Raw genomic sequence first — 25,634 nt, forward strand, 5'->3', positions numbered from 1 at the left:
AGATTTGGCTGCCATTCAGGTTACTATCTTTATTGTTAAATTAAAGTGATTAGCCCTGCCTACTTGCTAAGCTAAAATATTTTTAAATGGTTTCTGCTTTCTTTACCAGCATTTTTAAATGTGACTGAACAGCAGTCACTGGTCAGGCCTCCTGGTCTTGAAGACATGCATGATCTAGTAAAGTAGAAAGCTTTCTCCTATCATTTGCATGGGAGCAGTATCAAAGTGCAAAAATGCTGAGTGGGTGATAGAATCACACCCGGGTATTCATTAAAGAAAGTTTAGTAGAAGAAGAGTCATATTAAAACTTCACTCAAATAATCCGTTTTGGACTGTATTGGAGGAACACCTGTTCAAATGCTGTTCAACCAGCAAAATGGCTATCATATCCAATAGGCAATTTATTTGACATCTTTTTCAATAATTTATCTAGCCCTGATGATACTGCATTCATAAGTGAGATAATTTAAATTATAAGTGTTATTTAATTTTTCTGCCACAAGTTTCAGTGGGGTGATTTTGTACTTGTGTTGTAGAAACCTGTTCCCACTGCGTGCCTCACTGCATGTACCCACTGTACCTGAATGCTATTTGCAGTGGAAAATAGAACTTGTATTTCCCAATGAGAGAGTTTGACTATTCTTACAGGTGCCTGAGTTTCTTGAGCTCTTTGTTTATTGAATCTGAACTACAAACTTTGTTTAAATATTGTTCCCACACGGGGGATTTCTTTTTTTAGTGTTCTTCTGCATGTTCACCTCCCTGCCTAAAAAATAAGCTGGTAGAAGGGAGGGCAAATTGGCAGTCTGATCAAATGCTTGGCTTACCTGGTCATCAGCAGTCACTTTCAGAATGGGACAAACAGTTGATATGAGAGTAAATTCACAGGAGCTGGTGAAAAGATATTCTTGTGGCAGTCATCTGAATCGGGAAGGTTCAACTTTTTCTGTCTCTGTTTTATTGTGGAGATAGCTGGGAGGGGCAGGGGAGGAAGTGGGTTTTCGTTAGTGGTAAGGGCAAAGGGAGGTGTACATTTCCTCTCCTAAAAGTGCCATGTATAAAGCTGCTTGGTGTTTGTGTGTGTGTGTGTGTGTGTGTGTGTGTGTAGACAGGCATACAGGACAAGTCAGTAATTTTGACTACCGCAGTACCAGCTTGCACCATAAGAACAATCAGTCAGAAGTCCCATACCTACCATTTCTTCTCAGGCTGGCTGTGGAAATTCACATCTCAGTCTATTGCCATATCAAACCTGAATCTGTGAGAAAGTCCCTGACCCAAAGAAGATAAGTTCATAAATTGGTAAGCAACTCAGCTGTTTCAAAGATATTGGAAATCCTAGACTACATACAGTCCTTCATCCAGAAAAGCAAATGAAAAAAACTAGCAAAAGTACCAGGCAGGACAACAATGATGGTTGAAGGTGTGGAGTAGATTCAATGAGAGAGGACATATGCTAGACTAGGGTGCTTTAGTTTGGTGAAAGAGGCTGATGAGATGGTATGATAGGCACAACCACTTCTGAAAGACAGAGAAGACAAACAGAAAATTCAGTTAGTGATTCTCAGAACATAAGGTCCAAGGGCAACAGATGAACTTAGCAGGTGGTTGATTTAAAATACATGAATATAAATAATACATAGGTGAACTGTATAATTCTTTGACCTGAGAATACCAAAGAGTGAACAGACAAATTCCTGACAGTCAAATCCATCAGTACTGCTGAACAAAAAACTGTTGCTACAACTGCTAGGCAGTAAAACCCTCAGACTGCAATGATAAACTGAAAGATAGAACTGAAGCAAGGATAAACCAAGCAAGATGTTATAGGAGCACTAATCCAGTATCTGAAAAAAAGTTGCTGAAATAATTCAGGCCTGGTTTCCAAATTTGTTAAGGATTTGGGGGTTAGGCTCATTATAACTTCAGCTGCAATGTTCAGCTCCACATAGTTATTTAAATGTCTACATTCAGAAATATGGGGTGGTGTTCTGCTTTGGCTTTTTTCCAGAATTTTGTTTCAAACCAGTGTCTCATGAATATTGCTTTTCTCTTTTTTTTTTTTAAATCTCCAGGATTTCATGACTGATCTAATACAATTTTTGGGAAAAAAAATCCATTCAGAATTCCAATTCCACAAGAAGATGTGAGACCCACTTTCAGACTCTGGGGTGTACAGTACCATAGCTACACATACTAAAATTACATTAAGTATTTATCAATATAAACAAATAAGGGGATATTCTTACTGTGTTCTTGTGACCTTTTGCTTCAAAGGTAAATACAAGATTAATTTCTAGTATTTCTCAGCTTTTGCAGAGGCAGTCGAAGAGGCTCAATTTTAAACAAGATTGAACATGTTCACAGCTGAAATCTAAATGGGTTCTGCATCCCTGTTGAAATGTTCTGCTTAAATGTTTGATCCTTAATGCAGTCCACACTCTGCCCACAGCAAATGTTCCTCCCAGCTGCTGTTCTTCCCATTAACAGAAAGGGGAAGAAGAATTAAGGTACTGCTCTATACAAACATGTTGAAGCCAAGAGTTCAGTAGCTGCCATCCAATATGCAGTGGCCTATAATAGATTGGGTAATTGCCTGCCCATGTATTCAGAACTCATACTGCATGAAAATAACATTTGCTTTGTTAGAAATATTTTCCTAACCGTTTAGTCCTTTTGATTTCCAGTCACTCAAATGGGGTTTCCTCCTTTACATTCTGGAAAACTCTCCCCCCCAAAAAAAACAACCCATAAAATCAGCTTTTTTATTTCATTATTACCCATTGTTTAGCCATAAGGGGAAGGCTTATCTTGGAGTGGAAGGAGGGAAACCTAAAGCTTTAGGATTGTGCCAGATTCAGCCTTGTCATCCCTGAATTATCATGTCAGTCATTGTACTTCCTTGTGATGCATTTCTAAATTTGTATTCCTTCCTGCCATTTCCGTACCTCGTTGCTCTTCATTACTTGAACAAGTACTAGTAAAATGGACTCTCCTATTTCCAAACATTGCGAATACAAAACCCAAACCAAAACAAAGGAAAAAAAACTCCTTTAGATTAAGACAATGACAAACCAATTTTTCCCTCCAGCTTTTTAGATGAAGGGTCATGCTGGTACAAAACTATGTAATTCTGAATAATTTTCAAGGCAAACATTCTGGTTTCTCCTATTCATTGGTACATGAAGAAACATCTGGAATTCACTCACTCCAAGCACTAGATGAAGCTCTGTCATAGGAGAGACTAGGTAACATGGGTCTGATAAACTTTGTCCTGTTCTTTGATTCCTCAGTTTCATTCAGTAGTCTCACAGCTATTTTACTTCATTTTTGGCCTTGTGTGAGAATAGGAGTTAATTGGCAGGAGGCTATGCAAAAGGTTTTTGTCTATCAGACCAAGCTGTTCATGGGAACCCCACCGATGACTCTCATCAGCTTGCTTTTGATCCAGATAGCCCTGGGAAGAAGTGGACACAATTCACCTAAAACATAAGTGTACCAAAAGTCTATTCATCCCTCCCTGGGAATATGGATGTGTTCTTCCCGCCTCAGATTCTTTCTTTCTCCTTTTGTTCTGTCTTTTCTTGTGGCCATCTGACTACTACACTGATTAATACAGTGTATTAGGCAAGCAGGAATTCATTTGAGTAGGTATTAAATTACGCAGCGCAAGCTTGTCATTGCAATTGGTCACATTTCTTCTTTTTCTCCATTTCAGCAAAGCCTTATCTCTTAGCTTTCTGCCACAAGCTTTTTTGAAGTGGCAAGGAAAGGCATGGCAGAACACTCAATCCATACAAAATGAAAAGTGAAAAACTAGACACACACACAAAAAAGAAAAAAACTCTGAAAGTTAACAGAAGCAATTTCCACAGGCTCTGTAATTGCCAAGCTTCCGCTTTCAGTGTCTGGGAGAAATGACCAAGGACAATGCACTTCTGGAAGAGCAGTGTGATACAACCACACACTAAGTTCAGCAAACCAATATCACAACCAAACTGCATCAATATCAATCTCTTTTGGGGACTTATTCTTCCCTATAGAAATAATTAAGCATTCACAGGCCCAGAGCCTGTGAAGGATAGACAGTTAGGAGGGACGTGATGGTCCAGTTGCTAGATTTCTCCCTGGGGGATATAGGAGAACAAGGTTTAAGATCCCACCCCATTTAATTATTTATATACCCTAATAGATGTTACTTATATACTGTAATAGCACTAACAAGAAATCTCACTTAAAAAAGTCTTCTTCCAAGTACCTATTAGCATCATAGTGAGAGTGCTCCACTACATTGTGAAAAAGACGCTTTTTTGTTCTTAAACTGACTCAGAGACAGAAGCTCATTAGCAATTAGCCATTCTAATGAGGAGAAGACAGGCCTCCCTTCCCCTTGGGTTTTCTCCCTCCTAACAACAGTAATATTATTTATATTTCATTTAATTTTGTGAAAGAAGCAAACTGTTGCCTGCCACTGATGTGGAAAAAAACCTGCATCCCCACTTGTGTGTTGCCCCAGCTCAGCTGATATTTTTCCAGTGATTTCTGGAGCACAGAATGAAGCTGAGGACCATTGCAAATGGACTTTGAAGTCACATGAAACAGGCTTTGCTTGTGGAGCTCTTCAGCAGTGTGGCATCACCTCATGTCATCTACGTCCAGGCATAACAACCCCGACAGGAAATGTTCCAGACTTTAAAAGCTCAGGGTCAGGGTGGAGGAACCAAGAGCTCTGGCCCCAGAATTGAGCTTGTGGAGGAGACTTGTTACAAATCAGCTTAGCTGAGAAACAATTTCTTGAGGATTACTGAGAGAACAGCTAACAGCGGGATAATTTGATTAGAGACATGGAATTAGATGAAGGAGTGGCTTAAAATAAACTGCTTAGATATTTTAAAGCTATGAGTAATAGGAAGTACTGGGAGAGTGCTCTGGGTACTTTTTGGTTAGATTTTCAAAGAAAGCAGTCAAGAAGATTTGCTAGCGGAGGCTGAGTGGCGGAGAAAGTCATCCAAGCACAAGTGTACAGTGCAGGGCAGAGATAACTGACCCCAAAGGGCTGATGCAGAAGAATCGCTCTCATGGGAGAGGGTGTTTGGTGGGGCATGGTTTAAAAACTGCCCTGTACACATGGGATATTTTTCCAGTGTGGAGTAGGAAATATATTCTTAGTTTTATTAATGTATTATGGTTGCTGTTTACCTCAAACAGAAAGTGAACCACTGCGACAGCAAACATTGTCATCTGCCAGAAGGTTTTGGGAGGCAGAAAATCTGTACTATGCTGTATGCTTGGGATGGGCAGTTCACCTGTGTGTTTAGATACCCTGGGTATGACTCAGTAGTGATCCACAATGCTTTCATCTTTTTCTTTAACTGATTCTAAGTCCTTGGAAAAGCTGAGGCTTGATTCTTAGTCTGGGTTTGAAATCAGCAGCCAGGAAGCAAACCCCTGATTGAATTTACTTGTATCAAGTTTCCATGTGCATTAGAAACAATGGGAGAATGCATTTCCTCTACAAACTTACTCAAGTAAAACAGAATTATCATGCTGATTTAGCTTGACTATTCAGTCAGATAAGTCTCATTCACCACAAGTCAGGGATACAGGAAAAGTATCTTTCATCATGGGTCTTTGATCCTTCTTTAGGAGCAGAAAAGGTGCAGCCAGCTTAACTTAAGATGATTGAAAAGCCCAATACAGTGCATAGCTGCAACTTGCAAAGATTTTAGTAACGCCAATATGCAGTAGCTTTTGTGTAGGCTTTCATTTCACCATTGTGAATGCCACTGAAAACCTGCTAGAGAAGTTAGATAGTGAAGCTGTAAGTGTATCTATCTGCATACATATCAGTGATGGATGTATCTCTTTGGAATCCAGTTATATTCATATGGGTTCCCACCTTTATTTATATTACATAAAGAGCAAAGCAACGTTTGAAAGGGTATTACTCAATGCATTGTAGCCTAGACTGCCCCCTGGGCCAAATACAGGCAGCTAACTAGTTTTTGAGCATATTAGCCTGCAGCCTAATGAAGTTTTTGATCTGCATGAGTTGCATTGCTTGAGATAACCTGAGTGAAAAATGATGCTTTTTAGCCTACTGAGACAGGATCTCTGAGGAAGCAGGAACAGACTTCAAAATAAAAGGATAAGTTTATGCTGCAGTTTGTTTTTTCTGCCCAGCAAAATAATCAGGGAAAATCCTGAATGGTCATGAATATTGTCATAGCAGTGGTATAGGTGTGGTGCAAAAGCTATTTGCAGTTTGCTCTTCCCAGGGGGGTTTCTAGTCTTGAATGGAACCATATCCTTGCACAGCCAGTGAAGCACAACACACTTGGCAGTGCTGCAGTGCCGGAAAGCACAGAAAACTGCTGTTTTGCAGCTGACATGCATAGGACCACCATGGATGAATGGGACTCCATCAGACACTCCTTGTCCAGCCATGTCCAGATGTTACACAAAGCCAAACTGCAACATTATCCCAGGACTGCCTCTGAGCCTGACTGGGCTGATGCAGATCAGGGGTTACAGACCTTTTAACCCTTGCCCACTGACAGAGCTACACACTTCCCTACCTGCACTGCTCTGGGACCTGATTTGCAATGAGCCTTTTGCTCAGTCCTCACAGCAGAAAGGTGCTGAGCACCTACTGATCCTTTTGACTGCTTGGGATTCAAAGACATTCATCACCGCTGCGAGTTACACAACAGCTGTTAAGCCCTAAAAGAAGAAACACTGAATGGGATGTATTTCTCTGTTATATCTCTGCTAATAGCTGTGCATAATGTCAGGCCAAGCACAGGTTTGCTGTACAGTTAGTGACTCAAAAACACAGCCAGTTTTCAGAACCCCTCCCCTGTATAGTTGTCAGCTCTCTGCTTCCTCACGGCACTCAGAATTCCTTACCCACAATACAGGCAATGCTTCCACTTGACATTTCCTCTTGAAGAAGGAAAATCTTCACATTTCAAATTCTGTAAATAAGAAATTTTATGAGACATTTCAGAGCTGTAACCCCTTGAGGTTGCTTCCCATTATATCAAGAATAATGTGGATAAAAAAAAGAGATGATGAAAGTTGCTACTCTGTTATGGCCAATCTGTTCTGTAGGCCTCATTAGGCCTTGGGTACACTGATCCTCATCACAACATCAAGTCTAACTGCGAACTATGAAGTCCAAGGACTAAGTACAAGTAAGTAAGTACAAGTCTAAGATTAAGTACAAGTCTAACTGCCCACTGACTGTGGACCATTACACCTTTGCAGGCAACACTGGTGTGTACTTTCAGCTTTCTCTTCTCCCATCCAGACTCCACCCTGATCCCTTGAGAATGACAGCACACATCTGCACAGAAACAAAAGACTGAGATATTTTAAAAATTTTTAATGCAAGATCTTACTTATTTTTTCTGGAAAAGAACTGTAATCCTACTGTTCATTATTGTACCTAATTTCCCCTGCCCTCAGGTCTGTAGAGCATAAGACACCAGACAGCCTGCTTAATCTGAAAGTCCAGGGAGAACCAACACTTCCTCATGAACAGTTTGGAGATTTTTAAAGGCCTCTCTCAGATGTTCAGCAGAATGATAATTAAAATAATAATCCTTCCCTCCATCTTTAGCTTCAGAAATAGTCTCATAAGCAATAAGCAGTGAGCATTAAGTTATACTCTCAATAAAACCAACAGTGTAAGTACTGCTCTCTCCCAAGTCACAGCTTGCCTTCACATACTGCTTTTTCTCTCTGGTCCTCATCCAGTGAGGAAACACTAAGAGTTATTGAGCCAGGTATTGGAAGAACCAGCTCACTGGGGAAGAGATTTTTGGGTTTTCAGATTAGGAGCAGAAAAGCCTCCAGAAGTTTTTCTGTGTACATTTTTGTATTACTATACTTATCTTTTTGCCCACTTTCCAATTTTTCCCTTCAACATAGCCTAGCAATTTGTGGGCTGGATTGCTTTATCTTGCAGCTGTAGCAGATCTGAAAAGCCTAGTTCCTGTAGGCAGGAATAATGTCTGGGTCCCCCAGTAACATTTCTGATCTGTACTCTTTTTATTTCGAGTCCCTCAAGACCTCACATCTCTACCAGCTCCTACAGGGGGTACTTGCTGTTCCTGACGAGCTTCTTAACCTTCACTAGGCAGAGTGCTGTGCTGCGCTTGGAGGAAGGGGTGCCTTTTGACATAATTTCTCAGTGGTGCTGGGACAGCAGTACTGGGGCCCCCCATGAGCTGCTTGAACCAGCAGAATGATTTTAAATCTTCTGGGGTGTGGAACTTGGAAATTAGGAAACCAAAATGTGCTAAGATTATACTAATCCACACTCAGAAAGATCATGTTTGATTTATTTAGCAAGGCATACATAATTTTAAATCAGGTCTTTCTATTCTAATTTGTCTTCATTAATCTCCAGGAAGGTCACACTATTGCAAGCTTTTCACTGATTTCTCCTTTATGATATAAATCTAAGAGAATGTAGAACAGGATGAAACACATTAAATAATTAAGGCTCAGCTCTTAGAGACATTTTATGCATATGGTTAACCAAATGCAATGAATTTTTTATTGAATATATGTAAGTATTTGTAAAACCAGATGTAGTTTTGTAAGGTTATGATCTAATTTATGCACTGCACTGTCACTGATACAACAAATCTTCTTTATGTAATTTCACTGGAGTGCAGTGTGACAGAGCCTGGGCTGGTCCTCGGAAGAACCAAGAGAGAATTAGACATCTCTGGGATGGCGGGACAGAAGGACTGTCTATGCCATATAACATATTGTGCATGCAGGTGATCCTGCTGGTCTTTCCTCCCTTGCTGTGCTGATAAACAATGTCTCAATTTGCAGTTTAGGTGAAAGATTAAAGTTCACAGATCAAAACCCTTACATTTCTAGAACCAGACAGTCAGAGCTGGAAGGTCAACAGTTAAACAAAAGACTAAATGCTCATAAGTACAGGGAGTCCACAGACACCAGACTTCCCTGTTCTGAAATACTGTCTTCCTGTTTAGATTGCATAGAAATACAACGCAGCGCAAATTAGCACTTCTCTCAGATAACACTCCTTTGAGAGCAGGGATACTGTGTCAAGAATTAGCTGTTCAGTGTCCAAATGTTCTTCCCAAGACCTTCCAGGGATTTCAATCTTTCCAAACCTGTGTGGAGAATATAGGTATTTCATTAACCTTTGCTTGTTCTGCTGAAGATAAAACGCAACACAGAAAGAACAGAAAGAAGCTGGGTTTGTCATCAGTTGAGGATTAAGTCATTAGCCAGAACATCCCCGAGCTCTGTTACTGCCCAGGCCCATGGGTTTCAGTGTTGTCTGGGGATCTGTTATGGCTCATTCCTACACCATAAACCTCTGTACCTACTGATCTCTCTACCATTTGTTAAAGCTGTGGAGCAAAGCTTGAAGCAATCCCATGCAGCCTGAGAAGTGTGACACACAGAGGGGCAAAAGAGAAAGAACCCAGCAAAATCTGCATTTGTCCTGCCTACCATGTGAGCAGCAGCCATAAGACGGAACCTAGACCAGCCTCAAAATCATGACATGGAAATTCCATGAACCCCAAGAAATTAAATGGCTCCTTCTCGTGTGCTTTTCCTCTCTTGTTCTTTGTTCAGTACTAGGAAACTTTTGTCAGGAAAATAACCTAATAAAAACCTCATTGCTTGTTCTTCTACTCCATTAAAGTACTAGTTTTCCAACTCCAAAGCCGGGCCTCAGGGCTTTTTTGGTTCTGACCCTCGGTCTTCAACTGTAATTCCTGTAGCAAATTTCAGACATTAGAACAGGCCACATTATTCAATTGATGGGCTTTGTCACCCATTTTCCCAAACAGCTTTTACAGTAACTGGTTTTACTTGCATAGTAAAAATCTAAAATAAAAGGTTGCATTTATAGCTCATTGCATCACCAACCACAGCAGCAGGCCCCATTAACAACTACCTAGCTCAGAGAGAGCTGCAGCCCCGAATGCAAATCAGTTAAATGAGAAGGACTGGAACCTAACAGTAGATAGAATTATTTGACATTGTTGAGGTCACAATTGCCTGTCTGTTTCTGAAAGACACTGCTATCAAATTTGAAAGATGTAAAAGGTCAAGTGTATAATTTTAGGAAATACAAGGTTAAGGGGAGAACAAGAGCAGGTGATTTAGCTGAGTCCTCCTTAGGTTATGATTTTCATAATTATGCTACTATAAACTCACAGAACAGATGAGAAAGAACAATACCTGTTTGTTTCCCTGTTACATCTGCCTCTCTCTACTGCATAAACTCCGCAGGCTGTAATTCAGCTTCAAGTAAGGGAAATTGGCAGGCTTCTGGTGGGACCAGAATTGTATAGAACTCTGTGGTGATGCAGACAAAGTTTAGAGATTTCTCATTGGGAATGAGTCAGATGCGGAAATCTTTTTCCCTAGACACCTGAAGCTTGATTTGAACCATTATCAGACAACAATGCCAATGTCATATTTCAAGTGCAGAACAACAGCTAATCTCTTATCAGAGAATTACAGCACTTGCAAAAACAGGGAGCCACCAAGTGAGGTTAGAGTGCTTCTCAAAAGTAGGGAACCAAAAAATTATTCTCTTACATATTCCACCTTTCAGTGTGAAATGGGAGGCTGAAAAGCTGTCTGTAGATGTATTTCTTTTCAATTAGATGAAAATTTAAGATGTTTTTAAGCGAGTCTCACACAACATGCTTTCTGAGGCAGGGGTTTGTCTGTGTTCTTTTGGTTTTTAGGTATTAAGATTCAAAATCATCCATGCAGTTCATGTTTGCTTTATTTTGGGGAAAAATCAAGGCATGAACAACAGAACAGTAGCTACACCAGTGGATAAATTAGGCCACTGGAAAAAAAGATTGTTCCTTTTTCAGAGATGCCTTGTGGTAGGGACAGTATGATTAGCTGATTTACATTCCTATCTGTAGCAACATAACGTAAACATTTTTCCTCCAACTTCAAGTTTGTGGTCATATTTTGTAGCTATGTGGCTGGATCTCTGCTGAAGATACCGATTTTTAAGATGGAGAGTGCTGAACTCCCTCAGAACTATCTATTAGGTATAGGCTGTTGGGGGATCAGCCAGCTTCTAGCAGACATGTAGAGGCCAGATCCAGTCTTCAAAGGCATCTTGAATCCATTCCCACTAGTGACAGAGCTCTGATCTCTGTAACATGACGGATGTGCTCAGGACAGTGCTGATCACAGAGCCTGTATTGATGTGTTTGAGATGTGTTGTATGCTCACAGCTGGGTGAGAACAAGCTGTCAGAGCACATTAGGCACAATAATAAGTAGGACATAGTTTAGACACTTTCAAAAGGCCCTACCCCAAAGCACGTGGCCCTTCTGTCTCACCAGCATCCTTCAACCCAACCAGCTAAGCAAAAATAAAATTAAAAAAGCACATACAAATGCAATTAAGACAGGAAAAAGAAAACTAATTTAAAAAATCTACACACAAACAAGAAAGTAAACACTTCTACCCACAAAAGAAAAAACTGAGTTCTGCAAGATTTCACTGTTGCCATTGATTTTACCTGATAGGCATTCAGGTACTCTGCTAATGGATGGCTACAGAAAATCCCAAGACAAAGAGTTGTAGATCTATCAGCAAAGAAATTGCTTTGTCCTGAACTCTTGCATTGTTCTCCACATCACAAAACTCTAAAGTATGAAATTACCAAACCTGTAGGTATCTGTAGTCCAATAAAGTGGGCATAGCTTCTCTCAGGAGCATTGCCTTGAACTAGAAATATTTCAACATAAAGTGCAGTAAGGGCTTGTGATGGCAGCTCTTTCCTTTTCCTTCAAAAACTCGACTCCTTTACATAACAAATACTTCAGTTTCACTCTAGTAAAGCTATATGCTATGTATTGGCTTCTATTTTTCTATTACAATAACCAAAACAGCTGCATGAGGCAAAAGAAAGAATTTTTCTGGCTTTGTCTTATTCAAAACAGATACAAAAAATTGCTATGAAAATCATCCCTCAATGGCTGATAAAAATAGAACTGCAATTTATGCTCCCAAATACTACCTTTATCTTAAGGCTCTTAAGGAGCATTTTCAGTAATAATGGCTGATTTAGATGGATTCCCAGGGTGCTGGATCATTGCCGATGACATTAATGGTTTAAGGCTCCCTGAATTTTGATTGATTGCTGTAATCTGCAGAAACTATTTCAGGACATAGATTTATTATTATTAAGCCTATAAAATGGTGTCAGGGTCAAAGCAAGCTGATGATTTGTGTTGTGATGCAAACATTGCACAGGAGAAGATGAAATCTTTTAATAAACGTGAAATTCAGGAGAGAACAGTGTTTCATTTCCTTTGAAGAATCCGTGGCCAACCAATACCGATTACAGCAGCAGGGAGAGTGTATTTAAGCTAAGGCTGCACTGCAAAAAAATAACCTTCAACAGCATGCTGAGTCCATTGAGTGTCATTCCACCTACCGACTATGACCTTTCAAGGTGTTTCACCAAGTTAAACCATGCTTACCTCCCCTTCCTCAATCTCTATCAATATAATATGATCTCATATTCTTGATTTCATGAAACATTGTGGACCTAAATCCACCCAATAACACGCAGAATTAAAAAAATGTTTTTCATTTTGCATTTTTTCACCCATAGCACTCCTAGCTAAAGAAGTAAGAGGCTCCAGCTCCAGAACGTAATGGGAGAGGCCTTAACTGAATCTCAAGATCATTGGATTTTTTCCTAACTTCATGTGTGTTCACAAGCAGAATCAGAGCAGCTGGTTTCTTGTACAAAGGAGAACCAGGGTTACAGCAAAGTAATTCAGAGCATGGAAGAGATGCAAAAATATTGTTTGCTCTTCCTTTTTTGACTGGATTAAAAAAAAAAAAAAAAAGTTGTCAGATCCAGGACTAATGGTACATCCAAGAAGAATGGGAGAAAGACATACTTTCAAAAATAGCATTGCATGGATGTTTTGCCTTATCCCTGCCTGCATGCTGATGAGTTAATATGTTATTTATACAACTGAATACCTTCAGGAAAAAAATTATTTTCTGCAGTTGACAGGACATCTACTGAAACACTGAGAGGTGCACAAGATCTGATAATTCATTTATTCTGATGGTTCAGATCAATTAATGACTTGGATAAGAGACTACTGGTAAGTTTAACAAAAAATATGAAGCTTATTTCAGGCTGGCACAGCTTAACTAGTTGTTTCCTACTATGTCCAAAACCATTGCCACATTGCTATAACTTATTATGTTATTGTTGAACACAGGCATCTATGATCAACAAGATGCAAAACCAGATTAAAAAAGCCATCTTGGTCCCTCTAAGCTTACAAAAGTAATTTAAAAAGTAGAAAGAACTAAAGAAATATGACACATGGGCTTTCCAATGGTCATACTGTTCCACAGTAGATTGTGCTTTTATGTGAATAGTTGTAACTGTTATGTTTTATGCCATTAGACAGACAGTGTTCACTGGAGTTGAGACAGGCTAGTGAAGGAGTAGGAAAGGAAAGAAACAGGCAGGGCAAGGAGCACAAAGGCTGCTACAACAGGGTATAGATGTGACCAAAAGCCAGTGCCTGCACATCATGTAAGCAACCTCCTAGAATATCAGCAGTGCCAGCACATGGGGTTTAGTAAATGGTCATGTCAGGAGGCTGCAAAGGCTATCTCTTATTTCTGGAAATGTGGCTGCTGAGCAAGAAGCCCTGCAAGATTAAACTCTATTTGATAATGGGGGGCACAGAGGTGGAGTGGAGAGAGGAAAGGAAGGGAACTCAGGTCTGGGTGGGACTTAAAAGAACCTTTTGCACTGGTTCCAGCAGCTCAGGTGTCACAAGAAATGGGAACCTGTCAAAAATGGCTGTAAGTACTCTCAACCTCTGATCACCCAAAAAATGTTACACAAAACTGATGGATTCTGAGAAAAAAAAAAAATCTGATGTATATGTAAACTTTTGAGAGGCTATTTGAAATTATAAAATTCTTCCAAAGCAACATGTTTCCCAGCTTTCCTGACTGAAAGCAGTCAAAATTAACTGATCCACCCAAAGACAATGAAGACTTTATTTGGGCCTAATCCTACATATACACAGTGCTGAATTCCTTCAATTTTCTCTAATATCACTAGAGTCAGACTGGAGCCCCTGGTAGGATAATGCTCAGGAGTACCTGGAGATCATAATCAGTCTGTCTGCAGAAGTCAGTCCTGGATCTTTGGCCACATTTGGGAGTCCTGCCCATAAAATCTTCTGTAGTGTGGAGAAGTAACAGTCCTGGAACTCTATTTAGTGAGAATGTTCCCTAAATATATTGTCAGCCCTGTGACCACTGCTGAAAATGTTTGGTCAGGATTTGCTAGCAGTCTGGGGTTCGACAGCTTAGGGAACAGCTCTGATTCCTTTCATAGGGAGTCTGAGCAAGACTTTGGAGAAGCTTCCTGAGTGATAAGCACCAATGTGTCCACATTCTTCTTCAGAACAGGCAAGCTTCATATGCCATGTAGATAATAATGCAAAATTCTTCTGTAATTAAGTTAATGAGAAGGAATAAACACTCTGAGTCAAAACTAAACGGTGGATAATATAAACAGTTGGTGTTTTTGCCATTTTCTCACTTTCTTCATGGTTTCCAAATCTCTCTTGATGTTTCTCCATGTGCCCAAATTCTGTAGTACTTTTTGGTGGACTTTTGCAGTGATGGGAGGAAAGGAACAAGAGCCTTTTTGTCTGTTGGCTGAAAAACAACTGAGGAGTTGTTCTTTTAAAGATGAGTCCTGTGTCAGCCAGTTTTTCCAAAACTGAGATGTCAGTTTTGGGGCCATGCTGTGGGCTGGTCAGTTGGATACAACAATGGTTGAGGGACTGAGGACACATGCATAGAGTCAATGACAGTTGAGGGACTCAGGGCACAGGCATGCATCGACACAAAAGGAAACACTTGAAGTCATTTGGGAGCTGGACATAATCAGCTTACCGGATGGGTACAGTCACTGATCAGCCAGATGGACAACCCTAATTTTAAAATTAGTTGTAGGCCAAAGTAAAGCTGCTAAGGAAGGAGCTGATCCAAGGTATCACTAGCCTAAGTCTGAGGCTATGCAGAGTTCTGCCTGGCTCTTTTACAATTTTACAACTTGTTTTCAACAAGGAAAAGGATAAGGGCAGAAAATGGGATGCAAGTCTGAGAAACACAGCAAACAATCCAGTAAAATTAAAGTTTAAAAAATAAACAAATAGATAAAACAGTTTTTCTGTAAGGACACTTGAAAAAAATTATTTCTGCTTGTTCAAGTGGTAGAGTATGAGGACTACAGAAATCTTTGAAAATGCTTAGCTTGATTTCTGGCCTAGATTTTTAAGGCAATGAAGACTATGTTGTTGATCTGCTGTCTCGCCCCTATCTTTTGAATAGATTGATTTCTACCATGTTTAGAAGGGCAGAGAGATAGACCTGAGCTGATTCTGTGTTTGGTGTTTTTTCAGGAGAGACCCTTGTTACACTGGGAGTGGTCTTCACTCTTTGTTTAAACCAGAAAAACCCCATATTTACTGTAAATGTGTGTGATAATCTGGTTATGTATGTGTAGAGTTATATATAAAAACTATCTAACTTTATCTATGCAACTTTAACCTACATTTATAATTACAACTATATAACTGTACAACTACATATATAAATACATACACGCATGCATAGGTTTTTTTGTATAAACTCAAATATTAGCCTGATAAAACTTCCTGATCTGGTAAATGCTAAAACATATCCAGAGGCTCCAGGTAGCTGTAGGACTGGCTGGAACTTTCTTCTTCCTTTTCTCTGCTCTCCAGTGCTACACTGAAACAGGGCAGACTTCACTCACTGCCTTCCTTCTAGACATGTTATGTGGCCATGACAATTCCTTCACCTGAACAAGCTAAACATCAGATAATTAAATGCCCCCACTTTGCTGATAATTCACCCCTCTGTGTTACAGCCAGAAGAAGGGATCTGCTTATGGCCACAGATGAACTTAGTAGCAGAGCACTGAACAGATGCCAGATCTTTTGAGTCACAGCCCAACTAAATAGCTGTTTTGGCAATTTAGCACAATGCAAAAACCATTCAGCATTGCTGATAAGATTCTTGAAGAATGTTTGGAAGCAAAAAGTAATATTTGCAAAATTGAAATGTATCTGCAAGGTTACATTCCTAACTTCATAAACAGGAAACGCAAAGCAAGAAGGCTGCAGTTATATCTCTTTAAGGAGATGGATGGCCCCACACCCTTATTCTTCCTGGTGTCTGCTAGCTGTGATTTCCTGAGTGGCGCTTACCTGGAGCATTGTTGGTGCCATCTCCTAGCAGTACCACCTCACACTGCACCACAGAAATCTGGAGGTATTGTGGTGTGGAGGGGTCAGAACTGAGCTGCTGTCAGTGACAAGAGAGACAGCTCTAAAAACTGCTTCTGAAATGCGGGGATGAGCAGGACTGTCTCTGTAAGTGGGTAACTCCTTTGTCAAAAGACCCAAAGGATTTCCAGAAAACAAGCCACACAGTTTGCAAAAGAGTCAACCAAAAATGCCTTCAGATATACCTTACCTCACTCCACTGTATTCCTTCTTTGCCATTTTCCTATACAAATTTCAGGTCATGGAAGAAAGCCAGAGCTTGGGTCTGAGAATCTTCTAAGCAAAAGGCCTGCCCCTGGCTCCCAAAGCCATGTGCAAGGCACGACAATTCAGGGTGACCTAGAGAGCCAGAAGCAACCTTACTCTGGGCACCCACCGGACCCACTGCAGGACAACTCTTCCCTGCAGGACAGGCTCTGAGCCATGCATGTCAAAGAAGTTCACATTCCCCTAAAACAGTGCAGAGTCCAGATCTGAAGGTAAGCATTGCATCTGTGCAAGACTAAGTGGGAAGCGAGCTCCTGAGCGTGGACATCAGCCTTCCTCCCTGCAGTGCCTGGACACCTGCACCTTCCTCCTAAGGAAGCTGGGGGACAATTGACCTGAAAAGAATCCCTGGTGTATGAAACAAGTGTTTAACAGGAAGACAGGCATAGAGCAAGCGCTGGAGAGGCTGGGAAGCAGAGGAGCTATCATCAATCACCCACCCTCATCTCTCATATGTCAAGAATCTTTGGTACCAGACCCAAAATATTCTGGTAAGCAAATACAAAATTTATCACTGTTGGTGATGGGACCTACATAGTGAATGAGCCATTCTATGTAGGCTGCAGGAACAAACAAATCACATCTGGAGCAGAGCTGTGATAATGGAGGGAGGACTAGCATGAGCTGTGCAGGCTGTAAGGCCATGTGGATTGCCTCAAGCACTGTCTGATCTTAAGAGGTGTTTCTGGGTGAGTTGTGTGCTCACAGAGTTACAGGCAGGTCTAGCAGGCCCGGAGCAGGTGACCATGGTAATCAGACCGAAAGCAGAGCTTTATCCTCGTTTTCTCTCTCAGAACCAGCAAACTGCTCTGAGTGCCCCGGCTTACGGGCAAAAAGTCTGTCACATTTGCTGTGACCATACTTTACTGGAAAGTTAGATGGGGCAAAAAGCAAAGCTTTCTCAAACTGTTCAAAGAGGAACTGAATTTTACTGTTGTGCCTTTTTTTCTGACCAAGCTTGCCTTGACTGTTTCCTAGCACCAGAAAGGTAGGGTTCTCACAGGACAGCAGTTCTCTTTCCATGCAATATCTGAAGATAAACAAATTATCCAGTAAGGCAGTTCCTGCTTTCCTTTGCTGGTGTGGAAGGACACCATCACTTAACAGCTCTCTAGAGTTCAGATCAACCTTTCCAAAACAGCTTTCCCGATAAAAGTATATCTGCTTTACTTGGTCTAAACTCGGACTTTTCTGAGCAAAGTTCAAGGAGAATTGAACTGGCTCTATTCAGGCCAGAATGAGGTACAGACTTCTTAACTGTACATTTAAACAATTAAAAAGGTTTCTAATAAAGGTTCAGTGCAAGTCATGTGGTTGTTTCAGAGTCACACCTGAACTATTTCTTTGTGTGATGTGATCTGTGTCAAGTGCCTTTGGGCAGGAAGCCTCTGCAGGGAAGTTGACTAGTTTTCCTTGTTCCTTTATCAAAATGCCTTACCTAAGTAATCAGTTCTGCATTTACCTGTGAGATCTGTAAGGAAACACAAGACGTGCTATAAGAATAAGCAGGCTTCCTAATCATCCAAGTGGAAAGAATAATTCATGGTTAATAACTTATCCAATTAAGTCAGCCTATTTGTCTGCTCCCAGAATATCCCTAAGCAGACCACAATTCCCCCTCATTTACTCTTTATTTGCATTTTCCTAATGACTATGTTGCAAGACTTACTATATACTCGGTGACCTGCTCCCTCCTCCTCCTCCTCCTGCCAGCAGGACTCCTTTAAACAGTTATTCTTTCCCTGAGAGTCTCTGCCCCTCTCTTGTCCTCAGTGACCCCCCTTTGCACATTGAAATCCCTCAGTGTCCTTTCCTGAGCTCCTTCAGGAATTTAAGAAGAGCATTCAGTAGCTAGCTGCTACTGGCTTCAGGATATTTTTTCCTGTTTTCTGACTGAGTGGTCCATAGTGAGAGCAGAGGTGAGTCTGAAGGAGCTCTGAAGCAGCTGTAATGAAGAATTACAGCATCTTATAAAATTTTTGTTTAAAGCCACACAGGCTTCTAGCTCAAAAAGTCTTCCCTGAGAGCAAGCTCTGTTTAACTGTGTAAAGCCCTGACGGTCATCATCTCCCTCTTCCTTCTCTACAAGACCGAATGCTTTCCTGGAGGGTGTACCTCATTTAGGAGGGTGTCATTGGAAGCTTCCTGACAGATTTAATCCAAAAATTATGTCCATAGGCAAACTTCTGAGCCCATACAGACTTCTGCAACAGTCAATCCACGCAGAAGTGTCTCCTTATGCACATGCAAGACCACCTCCATGCCCTAATGACAACCAAAAGCTCTGGAAACCTTTTCCTTCCTTGTTTCCAAATGTCAGTTTGATTCATTTAAAGTATTCCAGCTGTGTATTACAGATTGTGCTGGAATTTTCTGTCATCGTTTCTGTCAGTGACACAAAATAAACAAGTGTGTATAAACCCATTGTTGCCACTTTATCTTATTTGTCTATCAAAGAAAGGAGGAGTTTGGAAGCCTTCTGCTCCAGGAACCTGCATCCCAAGCCTGCTGCCTCACACAGACTTCATGCACATACAAGTTTTCATTGAAGGCAAGTAAAACAAATACCCACAGGAAAATTGTTGTGTTCCCATTAAGCTGTAGTACTGTCCAGAGTAAAAACTATCATTCATTACAATGCTTGTATCACCCCAGAAAGCAAAGACAACCACATGGCAGCTGGCATGTGAAGTCAGTGCTATGTGCATGGCCTAGTGGAAGTGCAGAAATGCACACATAATGCAAAGGTGGATGGATAGACAAATACACAGACTTATTTTCCATGTGTCTGAGATTTGTTTTAAGACTGTGGTGTTCATTTGTACTCTTTGCACTGTTCTAATACATTTTTTCCATAGGACTACAAGATAAAGTTTGGTGCCACCAACAACGAAGCTGAAGAGACAACAATGCAATAAAGTTTATTGTGATATGAATGCTAAGAAAGAAGAGATCTGACTAGCTGGTGAAGATTTGTACTGGGGAGATATCCAGCTTCAGATATCTACCAGATTTTATGTTTCCCTGCTTAAAATGCACCTAACCTGAAACTGGAGTCTGTTAGTGAGAACTATTACATACATTTGCATAACTGTCCTCTGCCCCATTCTACTGCACTTTTTTTCCTGCTCTGTTTCCATGGAAATGGGACTGACGTCAGACATACGGTATAGGCAATTGTTTTAAAGGTGCTTGAAAGGCTTTGCTCTTCACAGATTTCATTTTTCTCTGAGAATGGAAGTGGAAATGAAAGGGAGACACTCACTTTTTCTTATTTTTTATGTATTTTATTAGAATCTGTAGTCCCAGAAAACCAGGAAAGGCTGTTTTATTTCCTTCTACACCTAGGAAGAAGACTGTTCTTGGGGGAAAGTAATGTGATGGTCTGCCCTGGGGTCTGTTCCTGAACACATTAGCATGGTCGTGCCATGTCACATGCTATGTGACACTACTATGCAGTGCCAAAAAGGCACAGTCTCAAACAAGGACTCTATGTACCTGGCAAGGTGTGGTGGTGCATTTCCCCCCTCCTCTGGGCCGCTCTGTGATCTCAGGAATTCCCATTAGGCCTTGGCCTCTTTGCAATGAGTTGGGCGGTTGAGTGTCCCTTGACCACCCCAGGAACTCTTGTATGGCTACAGTGGGAACAGCACTGACTGTACCAGGAACTCCGGTTGCCTGGCCAGGGTGATGAACAAGAGAATCAGTCATCCCCTGACAGCCTTGGAACATTCCTTGCCTGGGTCATAGGCAGGCAAGTGGAACAGTACCATTGCTACTGGAGTTTTGAGAATTCCGACCTGGATTGTGGCCAGGTTAGAAATGTACAGATTACTAAAGCAAATAATCTCATAACCCTATAAACAGTGGTCATAAGTGAGACCCTTTGAACTCTCCTGGACCACAGCGGGCTGTGACCAGCATCTCCTGAGCAGGACACCTCTCAGAGCTTGCAAACTCTTCAGTTTGTGAAGTTTGGAAGACCATCACTGAAAGCTGATGACAGGGCCTGGGCCAAAATCTTTTACTCCTCGAGGCTCAACCCTCACCTGCTGAGAAATTCCAAGACTCAATCCTATTTACTTACTTTGTGAATGTTAGATTAGAAAATTATTAAATGCTACTGAAAGCTTGTGATCTATGTTAGATATAAACCATTGCCCAAGTCTGAGACTAAGACCAGACCTAGTCTCACCTAAGCTCTATCACGTGTTTAGAAAGCAAGGGGGTCTGCTCTGAACCTCACGACATAATGGGAGGCCCTCCCTTACCCTTTTGCATCTTTATTCTCTGCATAAATCCTTCTAGCACAATTCTAACTTGATTTTCCTTTGTATCTTTCATCCATGTACTAAGTATTAGAGTGAACCTTGTCACTGAACTTTGTTGTCACACTTCCATAAGTTCATATTAAAATTATTTTGCTAATACCTTTGATGGTGATTCCTTAAGTGACCTAAACCACTCACTCACAACACAAGGGAGCTTCAAGGCTAAGCAGCTTATTTGCCCGTTATGAAACGGGAGCACTGTTTACCTCAGGGATGTTTTGCAGCTAACTACAGTTAAGTTTGGAAAGCACTTTGATATCCTGAAGTTCACTGGACCACTTTGATCACTGGAAATGGCTGTAGATAGAAAGGATTTGCCTTGTTGCTACTACTAACTAGAAGTAAGATAAAGGTATTAGACTGCTCTCTTGATTTTCTCCTATTTTATTGTCATGCTGCTAGCTTCCATTTCCATGGAAACAGGGCTAGATAAGCAGTTTGTAGCAATGTGTAAGCTATGGTTGGGAATGACATGTAGATTTTAGCTGCTGGACATCAGCTGATAGCTATAAAAATGAAGGCACAATACAAGATGAATGACAAGAGGAAAAGGGATGGATAAAGAGAAGGAGGCTCAAAGATTTCAAAGCCAATGAGAACATCTCCTTCCCAGTAAAGGTTATCGACATTTTGTGTTTTCCCTCTGTGTCATTACCTTCCTTTTCCAGGCCTGTACATGGATCTAGCCTCCTTTCCATTATTTCTGTTACAGTTAGGTAATATTTTGTTGCCATGGTGTCTGAAAGCCACAGAAAACCTAAGGCCCTCCTGTGCTAGAACCAGAGCAGGAGACATTTCTATAGTGGGAAGAACAAAAAAACTACAGGAAAGGTAAAATGATTTGGCTGTTGTCACACACACAGGCTGGTGACAGAGCCAAAAATGGTCTTTATCCAGGGTTCATGGCAGAGCTCCTCTACACTTGCTCACTGCTTGCTGTACCAGTGCTGAGGGAGATGTGCCTTTGCCATGTCTTTCTCCAGTGCTTTTTATGCTCCTCCTGAACCTGGGATTTCCTTCCAGAAACTGCCTCTCCTGCCTAAATATTTATTTCATGTTGGTTTTCTAAACCTCATGCCTACAGAAGTCGTTATTGGCTCTTTTACATGTTTTACTGCATTCCTCTCCTCAACACTGCTCTGACAGCACAGGCTCTGCTAAACCTGGTGTAAAACAGTCATCTTTCCCTCTTCCCAGTGTATGCTAAACCCTCACCCATGTGCCCAAGCCACCTGTAGTCCTTCAGAGAGATATTTTGCTTGTAAATTTATTTTTTCTTGGAAGCTCCTCATCAAACCGTTCCTCTTCTTAAAAGTAGTGATGCATTGTAATAACGGGGCAGTTCTCTAATCTCCAACTCAGAGTTATGGATATTTCACCTTTGAATTGCTGATAACATTCAGACTACTCCACCTTTCCACTGAATTCTGTGATTTGTCATCCTCTTTCCTATCAAAGATGTTGTCTTGGTTTTCTTCTTCGTTATGTGCTCTGGCTAGGGTCCACGAGTCTCCTAGGACACCACTCTTTCTGAATGGAAATTTGTGACAGAATTATTACATTTTAATTAATTTTAAATAAGTCTTCTGTCTAAAATATGTGATACTGAATGAACAAGTCTTTTATTGTTCACAGGGCAACAGGTGCATCACCTTATTGACAGATATTGATTACTGGGGGAGGTACTTGGCACTGGTTACGCTGGGTCACTGAGCTACATGACCTTTAACTCACCTGCACTGCAGGAAGCAAAGTGCTGTGGCAGGGAGACAAGACACAGGATGAACAGCCCAAAGGCAAATCCTCCCAAGGAGGACTGAGCTAATCTTTCTGATGATATGGGAAAGGGCTACCTACATGTGGACCAAGTACAAGAGGAATTGTGTTTTAGAAGCTTTAGTGTATATGCTAAAGGCTTGATCAGGCCCAAGAGAGATGAGCTATGAATTATTGCATTACTGCAGCTGACTAGAGACTGCTACAAAAGCACAGGAACAGGAGGATGAGTGACATTACTTTGAAAGCCACTTTTTAGTGAAAGGTGTATTAAAGCCTGTGTTTATGAGAAGAAACACAAACCCATTAACTGCAATCAGTGTGCTTGTTCAGCTTTTCTGTTTGGATACTATCAAGCCTAAGTAAGATCCAAATCTTATTTGCAATGTGTGTGGCCCTGCCACCAGTTAAATTTTCATTGAACTCTCAGGGTCTATGCGTGACTCTTTTCAGTCTAAGAATAGGACAAGTAAAGCGCCCTAGGTAACTCTTCCTCTGGGTGCTCAGGAAGGACTGGTATTCTTAATGTTGGGGCAGGAAGAATAAAATCTCCCAACAACAGATAAGCTAAGAACCTTACACATTAATGCATCACACTAAAGAATTAATTTGGTTTATCACAGAAAAAAATCCAGTGTGCTAAATTTTCCTTTTTTTGTCATTGTTTGTTTTTGTGTTGTTTATTTAGTGTACCAGGCTTCTTTTAATCATTTGCTGTTCTTCTTTATATATTTTTCAATAAGAAGAGAAGCACAAAGACATTTAGGACGTTTTAAACTAAATGGAGAATGAACCAAGGGATGTAAATTCATTCTATGATAGAGACTACTCTCTTTGTAACAACAGAGTAACCCTTCTTTTCTGTGTGTTAACTTCTTCTTCCACCTTCAGCTTACTACAAACCCCTTCATTGCTTCACAGCTGAAGTGCACCTTGTGCAAATGTTGCCCCCTCCTTGGAGCACCTAAAAGCTGATAACAAGTTATAGCTAAATACCAGCAAGGACTGCTATCACTGGAATTCAAGCTGTCCCAAAAATACTCCTGCAGAAAAAAATCAGGTTTAAACTTGAAAAAGGAAAATGAAGCAGAAAGCATGAGAGAGTTTATCACATTCGGACATCACCCAAATCCTCCATCACGGATGTGTCAAAGGCAAGGATATGTATCAGTTCTGCCTTTGCTGCAGCTAAATTCCTTCCCACGCTCCAGACTGTCCTGACCTCTACATCCACTTGTCAGCCCTCCAGAGCTCCCCAGTCTCTCCAGAAAGCAGTGTCAGGGACTGGCAGACATATGTGTCAGGCATCCCTGGCACTGCAGAAGCCCTTTCCATGTGGGAGCAACCACACAAGAGGGTATGTTTCCCCTTCGTCCAGATTTCAGCACATTAACAGAGTTAGGCATCAGAGAAGTGCTGCAAGAAATCAGTCACCACATGTAAGTCAAACCCATTCCAGCCATAGCTAATAAAGAATACCTACAAGCCCCATTAATGACAGAGTTTGTCAACACTACCATGAAGAAGATGGCTCACTGGTTCTTCTAAACCAGGGCTTGGCATCTCCTGGGAACATTTTTGGACTTGACTGATCCTATAAATTGTGCTTGGCTGCAAAGCAATTCTGATTAATGGGATTATGAAATAATCACAGAAGTATTTTTCTTTTAAATCTTTTGACCACCAGGCAAGCCCCTGTGATTAACTCATGGTATTGCAACATGTTTGATTAACACTTACACATTAGCATCTACCTATAGTCTATTGAAAAACATCAGTGCTTGCTCATGGGATCTGATACTCCGTTCAGAAATCATTCAAGGTATTCAAGAAGAAACTTCTGAAAGAGATTTCTTTTGATTAACACCAAAACAACAGGAAGGAGGTGAACTCTGAGCAAAGACCAAATGGAAATAATAAAAAATACCTGAGTAACAAACACTGTATAAGCAAACAACCTCATGACATGCCTCTACATCAAAGGAGTTTGCTCCTGCAGCATCAGAACAGGCTACAATTCAGCTGACTGTCTGGGTACTCCAGGCTGTTTTGCCTGAGCGAAAGACTGAGCATTTAGATAAACACCAGATTCAGCTGAAAAGTTGCAAGTGCTGAGTGCTTAGCTTCAAATGGCAACCCCAAAATGCACTTAATACCCCACATCTGGAAGCAGACAAACACAAACAATCCTATGGCAGGACACAAGAGGCTTTTATTCCACTTGTGCCAACTGTTCTTAACTGTCTAACCATGCAGTGGATGTGCCACAGGGTGGTGAAGCACAAAGTTCAGGGAAATGCAGAAGACTTCATCCCCCAAAACAGCTGAACACAGAAGAAAATTTCAGCAAGCAAAGAAGGCTCCTGAATACAGTGGTTACCAAAAAAAAATGCATTATATTTGACAAATGAGTTATTTCTTTTATGCTTCCTTAAAATCTTTTCCCTTATAGTCTCAAGACTAGAAGAACCTACAGGAAGTTGTAAGAGGAAAGAAAACCCTTCCTCCAGGAAAACTATACTTTCTTCTGATCATTTTCCACCAATTGTCCCAATGGTACAAAGCTATGGTATTGCACTGCCTTCACTAGCTTGGGGCCTTGACCAAGTTTCTTTTTCTTACACTGCAGAAACCACCAAGGCTCATGTGTGTATGTATGAATAAAAGGTATTATTTACAACTGAGCCATGTTCAAATGTTTTCCTTCTTAGCACACTCAATGAGAAATGAAAACAAAACATAAAGAAAAAAGCACATCCCAGAAATGGAAGGGCCATTACTGTTGCTTCACATGCCAGTGAATTCTCAGACTGCAACCTCTCACAGCCAAATTAGCCTTGATGAC

At 40.9% G+C, this 25,634-nt stretch overlaps 2 long non-coding RNA genes across 2 annotated transcripts in view; one reads left to right on the forward strand and one right to left on the reverse strand.

Annotated features, from left to right (window-relative positions):
* Positions 1-1,202, reverse strand: part of LOC129734694 (uncharacterized) — a 10,222-nt gene extending 9,020 nt beyond the window's left edge. The window contains exon 1 of the long non-coding RNA XR_008730183.1: positions 828-1,202. This is a non-coding gene — a long non-coding RNA (uncharacterized LOC129734694). The remainder of the gene's footprint in view (positions 1-827) is intronic.
* The window catches only part of LOC106631303 (uncharacterized), a 24,744-nt gene extending 5,230 nt beyond the window's left edge, over positions 1-19,514 (forward strand). Inside the window, exons 2-6 of the long non-coding RNA XR_001334901.3 lie at positions 1,209-1,302; positions 2,076-2,277; positions 12,662-13,169; positions 16,654-17,173; positions 19,140-19,514. This is a non-coding gene — a long non-coding RNA (uncharacterized LOC106631303). The remainder of the gene's footprint in view (positions 1-1,208; positions 1,303-2,075; positions 2,278-12,661; positions 13,170-16,653; positions 17,174-19,139) is intronic.
* The last annotated feature ends 6,120 nt before the right edge of the window (positions 19,515-25,634 follow it).

The sequence above is a fragment of the Falco cherrug genome, chromosome Z, assembly GCF_023634085.1.
Source record: "Falco cherrug isolate bFalChe1 chromosome Z, bFalChe1.pri, whole genome shotgun sequence".
NCBI lineage: Eukaryota > Metazoa > Chordata > Aves > Falconiformes > Falconidae > Falco > Falco cherrug.